Genomic DNA, 13402 nt, shown 5'->3' with positions numbered 1-13402 from the left:
CCTCAGATTTCTCATTCCACTAATTGTACTGATGATAGCAGCAGCAATTTGGAGAGGGATTAAAAGAGGAAGCAGATTTGAAAGATAATAAGTTCAATGTTTAACATGTTGATTTTGAATTACCTAAGGGGTATCTTATTAAGTTTGCTCATTAAGCAATTGCATTTTTAATCAGGACTTCAATGAGGAATTCTGTTGAAGATAAATATTTGTGGATCATTTCTGTGTAGGAGCAGATGAAGTCATTTATTGTAGATGTTGCTACCTAGGGAAACTATGTAGATTTACAAAAGAAAGCTGCACCTAACATATACAGAATGAACAAAAAAAGAAAAGTGAGAAGGCATAGCCAGGTTTGAAAAAATAGGAAATATGTAAAAAATAGGAAATACAGAAATAAAGATTCCAAGTGTTCAAAATTACAAAATGCTGACATAGCAAATAGGACAAGAACATAAAATTGCCTTTTTTTCCCCCCAATGTATATTTTTCCCTGCTTTGTTGAAGATTATTTGACCATAGAGTTGTGGGTCCATATCTGGGCTCTCTACTCTGTTCCACTGGTCTATGTGTCTGTTTCATACAAATTTTAGTATTATTTGTTCCAGCTCTTTGAAAAATGCCAGTGGAATTTTGATCAGGATGGCATTAAAAGTATAGATTGCTCTAGGTAGTATAGACATTTTAACAATGTTCATTCTTCCAATCCATGAGCAAGGAATGGTCTTCCATCTTTTTGTGTCTTCTTCAATTTCTTTCATGAGTGTTTTGTAGTTCCTCAAATACAGATCCTTTACATCTTTGGTTAGGTTTATTCCCAGGTATCTTATGGTTCTTGGTGCTATAGTAAATGAAATCGATTCTCTAATTTCCCTTTCTATATTTTCATTGTTAGTGGATTTTTTTTGGGGGGGGGGAGGGCTTCTGCTGTATCACCCTGATCTCTGCTTTTATCTTCACATGGCATTTTCTGTGTGTGTATGTGTGTGTGTGTGTGTGTGTGTCCAAATTTCCTTTTTTTCCTCACTGGTCATGTTGGATTAGGAACACATCCTACTTCTATATGACCTCCTTTTAATGAACTATCTCTACAAAGACCCCATTTCCAAATAAGGTTACATTTCAAGGTACTGAGGGTTAAGAATTTTACATATAATTTGGGGTGGGCATAATTCAACCTATCACACTAGCAGAGCTTCAGTCAGATATAACAATGATATAATTCTAATATAAGATAGCAGAAGAAATGAATGAGCATTAAAGAATATTTTATAAACTCTATCTTCCTGCTTGTAGTCTTCCTACTTGCAATTACAAATCACAAGGATGACATGCTTGGAGAAAATACAGTGTGGTGAGATAGTGATCAGAAAAGAAAAAAATTATGTGAGACTCAGAAAAGAGTATCTAGCCCAGACTACAAGAGTTGAACACAATATGAATGTAAGTATTACCAACATCTATTAGGCCAGTGAAAGGGAGCTGAGCAATGTAACTATATTGTTTAACAAGCCCACATGAGAAAGGTATTGATGTGGCAAACAAAGGTAGAAGAAAAAATTATTAAATTTCATTACTACTGTTATGCACCAATAATGGGTCCATGATTAAAGGACCGAGACTGATACAAAGCAAAGGCCAAGCAAAGCTTTATTTCGTGCCAAGCATCAAGAATCTAACCAAACGTTCCGGGACGCACCTCTTACAAGAGAGGGCGACCCTTCTCTGTTTTACAGACTAGTTTTTAAGGGCAAAGGCCATGCGGTCAGGCCGGGCCACGCACAGGTGGCCAATGAGATTGTAACACACACAGGAAACTCCACAGTGATGCTAGGTGACCAACTGAGTTACAATTTACCCTAGTAGACATTTGACACAGCCTATCACCTTGGTTGGGATTGGCGCCCTAAAGGCTCCCAAAGGGCGGGGCCCATACCTCTTGGTAACCAGGGAGACAGTATGCATCAGTATGCATACCCCCCTCCCCCCCCCCCCCCCCCCGCACTGATTGGATGTCTCCACCTGGCCTGACTCACCCTTGTATCTGGGCTTTGCTACCTGGAGCTGGTTTCTGGGACTTTTTTTTTTTTTTAAGATTTTATTTATTTGACAGAGAGATAACAAGTAGGCAGAGAGGCAGGCAGAGAGAGAGAGGAGGAAGCTGGCTCCCTGCCAAGCAGAGAGCCCAATGTGGGACTTGATCCCAGGACCCTGAGATCATGACCTGAGCTGAAGGCAGAGGCTTAACCCACTGAGCCACCCAGGCGCCGCCCCCCAACCCCCCACCGGACTTGTTTTTAAGTGAATCCCCTGGGGGATGGAGAGCAGGGACAGTTTAACTTTAATGAAAGCCTCTTTGCTAAGTAGGTCCTTACACTAACTACAGCCCATTGACAAGTCATTGAAACAGGCATTCCTCTAGGGACTCAACTGCATTGATGTTAATACTTTGCTGAGGGCAAAAGGCAATCTTAGCCCACCCCTCTGGAGACTTACATTATTCTTAACTCCCTCCCAACTTGGAAGTATATAATGGGCCACTCCTCATGACCCAGTGCAGCTCTTTCTGCCCATGGGTCCTGTCCCCATGCTTAATAAAACCACATTTTTGGACCAAGGATGTCTCAAGAATTATTGGCTATCAACTTCAAACCTAACATCTTTCCTACATCATTTGTGAGCTGTAAAATTACTACCTACTAGCCATGGGACCATAGTGGAACTCCATAGAAGATTCAGTAAATCAAGACTTGACCATTTAAGGAAACAAATTGGTAAGGAAAAGTTTAAGCTTGAGCAGATATCTAGCCAACTCACAAAATGAAACCAGAAAGAATTTATTATAAGGTATTCAAAAAAGATAAGCAATGACTAAGAGAAAACAATTCAAATGAAAGAAAATGTACCATAGGAAGGGCCAGAAAGTACAGTACTTTAATATCTGGACTCTGAAAATATAAAGAAAATCAGAAGGTACCATATAAATGTAGAAAAGTGCAAAAGAATGTATAGTTTCATCAGTACAGTTTTTAAAAAAAATACGTAATTTATTTATTTGACAAAGAGAGAGGGAGAGAAAGAGGGAGAGAGCAAACACAAGAAGGCGGAGCAGCAGACAGAGGGAGAGGCAGACTCCTCAATGAACAAAGAGCATAATGTAGGACTTGATCCCAGGACCCTGGGATCATGACCCAAGCCAAAGACAGCCACTCAACCAACTGAGCCACCAAGTTGCTCCTCATCAGAACACTTTTAATAGCTATAAAAATTATGAAGTCATTTGTGTCATTTATAGAGAGCTCACAGAATGATCCTTATAGTTAAAATTATATATTTAATTCAGTTTGTAGTAATTGATTATAATCACATATATTTTGTTTCTGAATCATTTACTGCTCATTAATTAATGTAGTTTTTCAATATTGAGAGTTGATTAAGTGTCAGTTACTATAACAAGTGCTGATATACAAAGATGAGTAAGAACAGAGTTCCTTCCTTCAAATGCTTACAGTCTAATGCTGACACTGAGCAATGAACAAAGGGTTTAAAAAAAAAAAAACTAGGAAAAAGTAGCTAAAGAAATAATCTTACTTAATTTCCCTCTCTAGAGAACACGAAAAGTTTTCAAACCAATGTAAGTAGAAAGGACTCCTTCAGTTGCTGGAGACCCAACATCTTACAGATGATTTACCTGGGCCTGCTGGTGATAATGAAAGAAAACTGAGATATCTGTGCATCTACATCCTGTTGCTAAGCCTGATAGTTTATGGGTCACTTAAATAATTTATTTAACCAAGTGGTCAAAAAGGCATCTAACCTTAATTAGGAATAGCAATTTACAAAGCATTTAAGATTTACACAGGGTAGATCTTTCCCAGTTATGTGTGACCAATTTCATCACTTACATAGGAGAAGCAATTTCTTTGGACAAATTCATCAAGAAAATACATTAAACCAGTAATCCCCTCAGATAAACAAACAACAACAACAAAAAACTACTCCTACAGACTAAAAGAGAGAACATGTAATATTGCTAGTTAGATAAACTAAATGTGCTGTGCCATATACCTTAGAATTTATGTTTTCTTTTATAATGAAAATGTAAGTGGCCTTTTCCTTTGTATTATCAGTAGATGGAAGTGTCTGAGAAGGCTCTTAAAGCTAATGCTGTTGTGATAGCTTCTAGACCCTAAATACTCAAATTGCATGCATTCTAATTCTCAGTCCCAAAACACTCTATTTCTGCATTCATCTATAAAATGGGAATGATAATATAATGTGACACAAAACATTACAGTGAAAATTAAATGAAATAACATGTCGAAACTTTAGAATAGTGCCTGGCACCAAGGAAATCTGTAGAAGTATCAACTTTTATTATTCTTGAAATTCCAAAGTAAATAATACTCTATAATAAATAACAAAGATCATTTGGGGCGCCTGGGTGGCTCAGTGGGTTAAAGCCTCTGCCTTCGGCTCAGGTCATGATCCCAGGGTCCTGGGAATGGAGCCCCGCATCGGGCTCTCCGCTCCGTGGAGAGCCTGCTTTCTCCTCTTTCTCTGCCTGCCTCTCTGCCTACTTGTGATGTCTGTCAAATAAATAAATAAAATCTTAAAAAAAAAAAAAAATAACAAAGATCAAAGCCTGATTTATAATCAGCTTCCAAAAGTTATGCTAAAAGTGATAGTCAGGATAGCATACATGAACATGAAATCTTTACTTCTGATTGAGCTAATTACTTCATACTTCCAAAATAATTTAATTTTGGTCACCTGGTCACAGTCTGGGTATTTAAAAATGGGTATTTACAGGAATTCAGTAAAGTGTCAGGATATAAAATCAATGCACAGAAATTAGTTGCATTTCTTTACACCAGCAATGAGACAGAAGAAAGAGAAATTAAGGAGTCAATCCCATTTACAATTGCACCCAAAACCGTAAGATACCTAGGAATAAACCCAACCAAAGAGGCAAAGAATCTATACTCAGAAAACTATGAAGTACGCATGAAAGAAATTGAGGAAGACACAAAGAAATGGAAAAATGTTCCATGCTCATGGATTGGAAGAACAAATATTATGAAAATGTCTATGCTACCTAAAGCAATCTACACATTTAATGCAATCCCTATCAAAATTCCACCCACTTTTTTCAAAGAAATGGAACAAATAATCTTAAAATTGATATGGAACCAGAAAAGACCTCGAATAGCCATAGAAATATTGAAAAAGAAAGCCAAAGTTGGTGGCATCACAATTCTAGACTTCAAGCTCTATTTCAAAGCTGTATTCATCAAGACAGTATGGTACTGGCACAAAAACAGACACATGGATCAATGGAACACAATAGAGAGCCCAGAAATAGACCCTCAACTCTATGGTCAACTAATCTTTGACAAAGTAGGAGAGACTGTCCAATGGAAAAAAGACAGTCTCTTCAACAAATGGTGTTGGGAAAATTGGACAGCCACATGCAGAATAATGAAACTGGACCATTTCCTTACGCCACACACAAAAACAGACTCAAAATGGATGAAGGACCTCAATGTGAGACAGGAATCCATCAAAATTCTTGAGGAGAACACAGGCAGCAACCTCTTCGAACTCAGCTGCAGTAACTTCTTTCTAGGTACATCGCCAAAGGCAAGGGAAGCAAGGGGGAAAATGAACTGTTGGGACTTCATCAAGATCAAAAGCTTTGGCACAGCAAAGGAAACAGTCAACAAAACCAAAAGACAACCGGCAGAATAGGAGAAGATATTCACAAATGGCATATCAGATAAAGGGCTAGTATCCAAAATCTATAAAAACTTATTAAACTCAACGCCCAAAGAACAAATAATCCAATCAAGAAATGGGCAGAGGACATGAACAGACATTTCTACAAAGAAGACATCCAGATGGCCAACAGACACATGAAAAAGTGCTCCACATTACTCGGCATCAGGGAAATATAAATCAAAACCATAATGAGATACCACCTCACACCAGTCAGGATGGCTAAAATTAACAAGTCAGGAAATGACAGATGCTGGTGAGGATGCAGAGAGAGGGGACCCCTCCTACACTGTTGGTGGGAAGGCAAGCTGGTGCAACCACTCTGGAAAACAGCATGGAAGTTCCTCAAAAAGTTGAAAATAGAGTTACCCTAGGACCCAGCAATTGCACTACTGGGTATTTACCCTAAAGATACAAACATAGTGATCCGAAGGGGCACCTGCTCCTGAATGTTTGGAGCAGCAATGTCCACAATAGCCAAACTGCGGAAAGAACCTAGATGTCCATCAACAGATGAATGGATAAAGAAGAGGTGATTATATATATATATATATATATATATATATACACATACATATAATGGAATACTATGCAGCCACCAAAAGAAATGAAATCTTGCCATTCGAGAGGACATGGATGGAACTAGAGGGTATCATGTTTAGCGAAATCAATCAGAGAAAGACAATTATCATATGATCTACCTTAGCGAAATCAATCAGAGAAAGACAATTATCATATGAGGAAGTTGAGAGGCAACGTGGGGAGTCTGGGGGGTAGGAAAAGAATAAATGAAACAAGATGGGGTCAGGAGGGAGACAAACCATAACAGACTCTTAATCTCACAAAATAAACTGAGGGTTGCCAGGGGGAGGAGGGTAGGGAGAGAGTAGTTGGGTTATGGACATTGGGGAAGGTATGTGCTATGAAGTGTGTAGACCAGGCGATTCACAGACCTGTACCCCTGGAGCTAATAATACATTATATGTTAATATAAAAATAAAAAATTTAAAAATTTATATAAAAATAAAAATGGGTATTTAATGTTTAAATATCAGTAGAAAATATATCAGATTCATAATCAAGCAAAAAAAAACCTTTAAAGTCTTTTAATATAGAATATATATAGTAAAACCAATATTATTGATTAGGTAGAAGGCAAACATCGCCATAAACCTTAACCTAATGGTAGGTCATCACTTCATCAAGATATCTTTTTCCTTAACATCAGCATGAAGTTTCCTAATCTGACAGAGAAAAATAATATTTAGAAGAACATCCTACAGTTAATACAAATTGATTTATATATCAATTATGTATTCGGAAACAAGAAGGTGAGTTGATTTAATACACTGATAAGAGTATGAGTTCTATTGTCAAAAAGCTTTGGATAAAAATTTGTCTCTGCCTTTTGTTGGTCTTTTAATCTCAAATTATGTAATTTCTCTGAAATCAAGTTTTTGCAACAATAACAAAAATACTAAAAGTGAAATAATAGTACCTTGCTTATGAGGTTATTGTGGGAGCCAAAAGAATTCAAATTAATTACCACTAAGTAAATATTACCTTTGTTCATTGTTATTCAAAGGTTAAAAGAATAAATGACAAAAATAATAATACCATGGAGCTTACAAAAGCATTTAGAAAGGTGCGTTTTTCTTTTTTCCCTCTCATGAATAAAATAGTTAAACCTATAGAATTCAGGCAAAGTGCATACAATTTTTAGTAGGATTCAGATGCAAAACTCGTACTAGATTTGTGAGATATACAATGAACACACATACACACACACACTGATGTGGGAGACAAAGGCAGAAGAAAAATTATTATATTCCCTTACTACCTATAGACCATTTGACAAGTCCTTAAAACAGGCTGAATGACATCATCTAGGGACTCAACTGGCTCAATGTTAATTCTTTGCTAAGGGCAAAAGGCAATCTTGACCCAACTCCCAGGACTCTTTAAGGCTACTTTAAAGATAAACTTCCTTTATCTCTATTTCCCAAGATACATGTTGGTAATCATCCCCCAAGCATATGACCCACCACTATACATCTATTTGAAGAGTCTCATGACTAAGGTTTTATTAGATAGTAATAAATGACCTTTTCCCAACATTAGCCAGCCCCCTCAAAGTCATGGAAACCTTGTTTCCAAAATTCATTAGGAACTTATGCTATCCTTAACCACCCTCTCAACTTGAAAGTATATAATAGATCACTCCTCATGACCCCAGGGAAGCTCTTTCTACCCACGGATCCTGTCCCTATGCTTTAATAAAGTCACTTTCTCGGGGTGCCTGGGTGGCTCAGCTGGTTAAATGTTTGCTTTCTGCTCAGGTCACGATCCCAGAGTCCTAAGCTCCAGCCCTATGGTGTAGGGAATCCCTGCTTAGCAGGGTGTCTGCTTTTCCTCTCCCTATGGCTTGTGCTCTCTCTCTCACTCTCTTTCAAATAAATGAAATCTTTAAAAAAACAAAAAACAAAAAACAAAAAAAACTCCACTTTTTGCACCAGAGGTCTCAACAATTCTTTTTTTGCTGTCAGCTTTGAACCCTAACATCTTTCCTACATCACACACTTCAAAATATGCTATCATTTGTCCTTTACAAATTTTAAAAATATCTTTGGCTCCAGTTAAGTTTGAAAAAAGGAAAAGATTTTAATGTTATAAATACAAAATATTATTATCTCCATGGGAAATTTTCTTGTATACTGAACTTAACATTCTTTTGTTATAAAAACAGGAGTTATTTTATTACCATAGATCTTTCAGATTTTGGTTTTATATTTCATCTAAAATATATAAGACGGGATTAATTTCTTCCTCTTCCAAATGTCAATGGTAATAAAATTTTTAAGTACTTTGAATCAGGAGAATATTCAAACTAAAAGTTTTTATAAACATGTTATTTTATGCTCAAGATACAAAAGAATGGCTACTTATTACAACTTGTATGGCTTTTTATTAAGAATGAAATTTTATTGCATGAATATTATTGCAGTATAGTTGTTTCACTTTATAATCAATCTTTTGATATTTCATGCATCTCCCTGGATTTTGGGAAAAAAAAGTTCTAGTGCATCAAGAACATTAAGCATTTCAGGGCTGTTGGGTACTAGTTTCCTCCCTCCCCTTTCCTGTGAAGAGGAAAAACATGGTAGAGCACTTGTTTCAGTTTATATGATTACTTTAACTTAATGAACACCATCTGTAGGAAGAGAAACCTGGACATTTGCATACATCTGGGCACGAATAACATGTTGCTACAAAACTGATTAATAATTGTATTTAGGAGGCCATGATTAGCTATATTTACATCTTGGTCCCAGTGGGACAGTAGAAAATGAATATTTTTCATTCCTTCCTTACCTTAATTTTAGAAGGCTATTAACCAATGTGATAATCTGTGTGAGAAGTATTTCTGAAAAGTTTAATGCAAAAGTGGATGCTTTTCATTTTCTGTAGTACAGGTTACAGAAGCACATTATATAACTAAGAAAATGCCTTAAATCATGTTTTTATTTGTATATTTTCAATAAAAAATGTTTTTATGGTGAAAGTAGTCAATGTGTTTTCTGTTAAGTTCTACATAGCCTTGAAACTATCTTTAATCTTAAGTAAGCTTTCAGATATATAACTGCACATGTGGGTTTAAGATTTTTTTTTGTAAATCTATACAAGTCTAAACAAAGTATGGATACTTTAAATAATTCACGCATACCTGAGTCATCAGGTAATAACTTGATTTCACATATCTAGAAATATATAGAAATGATGATTCTTTTTCAAGTTCTATAGAAGAAATTTTAAAGGGCAATTTAAAACAATCTTATTCACTAACTCTTTGTAAGAGAACAATTAGAATCAAAACAATTCTTTTTCTTTACCAATTATGAAGTCTCATAATATCTTCTCTTTCTCTACCTCTTTTCTTTTTTTCCTCTTACACACAGGAGACCAAAACCCTAAGCTATATAACTATAACGTAAATACTGATAATGGATAGGTAAGAAGGTCTTTGAACAAATTCATTTCTCTAGTACCAAACTTTATCTCTATTCATATTTCTTTTAGTATATTTAGTACAGCATTTAGTGAGGTCATATTTTATATAAATATAGTGATTTTTATATATACTACCAGTACTTCTAAAATTTAATGTACATACATATCACCTGGGCATTTTATAAAATTACAGTTTCTGATTCAGCAGGTCTGTAGGGAAATCATGCCAACAAGCTCCCAGTTTTGTGGTCTGAGGACTGTGTCAGAACAGGGAAGAAGTAAACCATTTACTCCTCCCAGCATCCCTCAGAGTAGGTACAACTAATATTTCCGTCTTACAGGAACTTCAAGCCAAACAGTTTAAGCAATTTTCCCAGAGGGGGGGAAGAAAGTTAAATAAAATAAAATGTTGGCAAGGAGTGTAATGTGTATCCATCTTCAGGCTCCCACACTTTTCATCCCAACCCTATACTGTCTGACAGTTCATTAAGACCAAGTATCCAAATGTTTATTCACATGGGTAAGGGAAAGGGAGGGAAAGAGAAAGTGAGAGAGGGAACCTGGGGGACAGGAACAAAGGGAAGAGGCAGCAGAGAGCTAGAGAAGAGGGGAAATGAGGGGAACAGTAAGACAAAGCAGAAGACCAGCTTTATGACAAAATAGGTGTGCTAATTATTGCCTTTCCACTTTAAGAATCAAAATCTGTAGTACAATCACCTGATAATTACACATAGTAAGATTTGCTTAGTCATCTCTGAAAGACAATGACTAGTATGTCTCATTTAATTAGGTTTGCCCTTCCATTTCCAGAAGATCTTATTGACTATCACTTGTGGACTATGTGGACTATTTGGACTTCATTTGAGCTCAAGTTATGGAAAGACATCTGGAATAAAATAATCACATTGAGGGGAATTTTCAGCCTCTAATGAGATTGTTTCACCATCTTTAAAATTATTTTCAGAGATCATACTCTCTTTTTATTATAATCATTTCTACTTCATTATTGTCATAGACCCAATTTGCTTCTGATACTGTAAATAAAGTTATACATGAAATCTTTTTTTTTTTTTTTTTTTATTTGACAGACAGAGATCACAAGTAGGCAGAGAGGCAGACAGAGAGAGGAGGAAGCAGGCCCCCTACTGAGCAGAGAGCCAGATCCAGGGCTCAATCCCAGGACCCTGGGATCATGACCTGAGCTGAAGGCAGAATCTTTAACCCACTGAGCCACCCAGGTGCCCCTGAAATCTTTTTTTTTTAAATATTTTATTTATTTGACAGAGAGAGAGAGAGATCACAAGTAGGCAGAGAGCATGTGTGTGTGTGGGCGGTGGGGGGGAAGCAGGGTGAGCAGCTCCTGGTGAGCAGAGAGTCCAATGTGGGGCTCCATCCCAGGACCCTGAGAATATGACCTGAGCTGAAGACAAAGGCTTAACCCACTGAGCCACCTAGGGGCCCCACGTGAAATATTTTTAAAGGTGAAACAAAAGATTGGAGTGATTTAGGAGTATTAGATTTTTTCACATAGTAGTGAACAGTCATGGAGTGCTTTTGATATGACAGATACTGTTATAAACCTATGCTGGGTATACAGTGGTGAAAGAAAAAAACAGAACAAACCCGTGCCTGATGATGCCTAGTAGGAGAACAATTAACAGATAATAAAATGCCAGGTAATGATAAGCACTAAGGAAAAAATAAAGCCACAAGGCTAAAAATAATGGGAGAGAAGATACTCTTTTAGATGGGGTGGTCAGAGAGGGCTCTTGTGAAAGGGAATATTGGAGCAGGAGCCTGAAGAAGTGAGGGAGGAAGCCAGATACCTATCTAGAGAAAAAGCATTCTGTGCTTAGTGACAAGTGAAAGAAACCAACATAGTAAAGAGTTTACTGTTTCTGAAGAACGTCAAGGTAGGGAGCAGTGAAAGGAGAGGGAGGAAATAAAGTGACAGAGATGACTGTAATAAACATTGGATAGAAGAGTTTCATTCATTTAAGGAGTAATAAGAACTACACTAATTCGAGTTTTAGACTCTGCTTTTGGAGAAATCCATGAAAGCAGTATACTCCTCCACCAAACCCCACTCTACTCAACCACATATCGCTATGTAATTGTGAGGGTAGAATAAGGAGAGAAATTAAATTAATCAGATACAATTATTAATCTTACCAGAATATTTTCATCATGATATTTACATGTTTACATATATATATACACATATGTTTGCATATATACACATTTGAATATACATACACACACAAACTTAGCCAATATAAGTGCTTACTTCTAGAGAAGTGCTGGTAGAAAGTGCTATATTTTTTCTCAAATGCAAATTTTGATTTAAATATTATTTTTAGGAAGTCCTGGAGCATTTTCTATGTGTCAGAAATAATTCTTGATGCTGGGGATACAGCAGTAAACAAAAAGACAAAAAGTAGGGGCACCTGGGTGGCTCAGTGAGTTGAGTGTCCAACTCTTGATTTTAGCTCAGGTCACAACTTCAGGATGCTGGGATCGAGTCCCCTTTTGGGATCTGTACTCAGCGAGGAGTCTGAGATTCTCTCTCTCCCTCTCTTTCTCCACACCGCCCCCCCGCCACCATGCTTGTTCTCTCTCTAGACAAATCTTTTAAAAAAATAACAATTTAAAAAAAAAAAAAAGAGGGGGCGCCTGGGTGGCTCAGTCAGTTAAGCATCTGCCTTCAGCTGAGGTCATGATCCCAGAGTCCTGGGATGAGCCCTGCACCAGTCTCCCTGCTCAGCAAGGAGTCTGCTTCTCCCTCTCCCTCTGCCCCAACCCCTGTCATGTTCACTTGTGAACACTCACTCTTTAATAAAATCTTTTAAAACAATAAAAACAAAAAGACAAAATATTTGCCTTTAATGTCTACATTTTAACAAAACAAAGTTACACACTCAAATGAAATTAATAAGAAACACTGTAGAAAAAACATAGATGTTCTTAAATATTTAAAATGTTACCTAAGGGGGAGCCTGGGTGGCTCAGTGGGTTAAGCCGCTGCCTTTGGCTCAGGTCATGATCCCAGGGTCCTGGAATTGAGTCCTGCATCGGGCTCTCTGCTTGGCAGGGAGCCTGCTTCCTCCTCTCTCTCTCTCTCTGCCTGCCTTTTTGCCTACTTGTGATCTCTCTCTGTCAAATAACTAAATAAAATCTTAAAAATAAAATAAAATAAAATGTTACCTAAGAAGTGGGAATGGGGAGGGGAATATATAAAATATCAATGAAAAATTAAGAATCGCTACATTAAAAGTAGAAAAAGTGATTAAAAAGGACAGAATTAAAAACAATTAACAAAAGGAAATAAGAATGAAGGAAATAATGTGAAGAGAAGTCAATCATTTATTTTGAATGCATCCTGAAAGTTCATATGCCTGTTACTTCCTTACTTGACCTTTTTTCTCTCTTTTGCTAATTTCCCAATACCTTTCTGGTATCCCATCAGTGCTGAAGCCAAAGTTACTATATTATTTCCTTAAAAATCCCATTAATAAGTTTCTTTGTGTATAATAACCATCCCAAAAGGAATGGCTAATGGTGACATCTTAAATTGTGCATTATCTTAGTGGAAGAGCTTTGAGTTTCTCCCCACATT

This window comes from Martes martes (genome assembly GCF_963455335.1).
Source record: "Martes martes genome assembly, chromosome: 8".
Lineage (NCBI taxonomy): Eukaryota > Metazoa > Chordata > Mammalia > Carnivora > Mustelidae > Martes > Martes martes.
The sequence above is the reverse complement of the archived record's forward strand: the minus strand, read 5'-3'. Positions refer to the sequence as shown.